Source organism: Taudactylus pleione, unplaced genomic scaffold (genome assembly GCF_031769625.1).
Source record: "Taudactylus pleione unplaced genomic scaffold, aTauple2 ptg000629l, whole genome shotgun sequence".
Taxonomy (NCBI): domain Eukaryota; kingdom Metazoa; phylum Chordata; class Amphibia; order Anura; family Myobatrachidae; genus Taudactylus; species Taudactylus pleione.
In genome coordinates, this window is record NW_028285031.1 from 963,793 (window position 1) to 965,722 (window position 1,930).

Sequence of the window (1,930 nt, forward strand, 5' to 3'; positions counted from 1 at the left end):
GCATGTTGCCGTACTTGGACGACCTGTTATTGGTGGCAGGATCTCCAGAGCTCCTGTTACACCACTTGGACCTGACCATTGCACTGCTGCAACGGCACGGCTGGCTAATCAACTGGCAGAAGTCCACTCTAATCCCGTCTCGGAGGATTCTGCATCTTGGAGCCTTATTGGACTCGGGACAGCAAAGGATCTTCGTGACGGAGGACAAGATCTCTGCTTTACAGTCAAGGGTGCGCAGTTGTCTGCACAGCCGCCGGGTGTCCTTACACTCGGCGATGAGGTTACTGGGCTCCATGGTGTCGGTGTTCGACATGGTGGAATACGCCCAGTTTCACTCCAGACCTCTGCAGCACCTGATCCTGTCCAAGTGGAACGGGCTGCCTCAGTCTCTGAAGTTCCAGACGATTGTGCTCACCCCGGAGGTTCACCTGTCCCTTGCGTGGTGGTTAAAGACGACCCACCTCAACAAGGGACGTCCGTTCTGGGTTCCAAATTGGGTCCTGTTGACAACGGACGCCAGTCTTCGGGGCTGGGGAGCAGTTTCGGGTCCACACTTGTTCCAGGGCAGGTGGACACCGACAGAAGCGGAGCTTCCAATAAATATCTTGGAACTCCGTGCGGTCTTCAATGCTCTCCTGCAGGCACAGCGGTTTCTCCAGGGTCACCCGGTGCAGGTCCAGTCGGACAATGCTACCACCGTGGCCTACATAAACAGGCAAGGAGGAACTCGCAGTCGGGCGGCTCTCGTAGAGGTCTCTCGGATCCTGGTTTGGGCGGAGCGCAATCTTCCGGCCATATCAGCGGTCTTCATCCCGGGAGTGCTAAATTGGGAGGCGGACTTTCTAAGTCGCCAGGACGTTCATCCAGGGGAATGGTCCCTGCACCCGGACGTTTTTCAACTACTGGTGGACAGGTGGGGTCTTCCAGAAATCGACCTCATGGCGTCCCGGCACAACAACAAGTTGCCGGTGTACGGGTCTCGCACAAGAGACGAAGGGGCGTCTCTGGTGGATGCTCTGTCCGTCCGGTGGACGTTCAGGTTCACATACCTGTTCCCTCCGGTCTCCCTTCTTCCACGGGTAATCCGGAAATTCAAACAGGAAGGAGGGACGCTCCTGTTGATAGCTCCCGCGTGGCCCAGACGGCACTGGTTCTCAGACCTTCAGGGTCTGTCCGTGGACAGTCCTCTGCGGTTGCCGCTACGACCGGACCTTCTGTCTCAGGGTCCTTGTCTTCACCCGGACCTGACTCGGCTGTCTTTGGCGGCGTGGCTGTTGAGACGGCCATGCTGAGGTCCTGGGGGTTTTCCAGCTCTGTGGTGCGTACCATGTTACGAGCTCGGAAACCGTCTTCCGCGAGGATATACCATCGCGTGTGGCATACGTTCTTCCAGTGGTGTCGACCGAGAGGTTATGCACCGCGGGAGTTTCGTCTGTCTCGGATTCTCGCCTTCCTGCAAGCGGGACTAGATCATGGGCTTCGCCTTGCTTCTTTGAAGGTACAGGTTTCGGCCCTATCTGTCTGGTTTCACCGTAGGATTGCTACAATCCCGGATGTGCGCACCTTTATGCAAGGTGTTCTCCGTATTCAGCCGCCCTTTGTTCCACCTGTGGCGCCTTGGGATTTGGCTGTGGTCCTGAGGGCTCTCCAAGGACCGCCGTTTGAACCACTGGGCTCAGTGGATATTAAATGGCTAACAGCTAAGACTGTTTTCCTTCTGGCCGTTGCTTCAGCCAGACGTGTTTCTGAGTTAGGGGCTCTTTCTTGTAGACCCCCTTTCTTGGTTTTTCATGGGAACAGGGCAGTGCTCCGCACTCGGCCCGAGTTTCTTCCCAAAGTTGTTTCCCAGTTTCATGTTAACGAGGAAATAGTTGTTCCGGCCTTTAACTCACCGGGTCTTTCCGTGGGTGAGGCCTCTTTGGATGTTGTG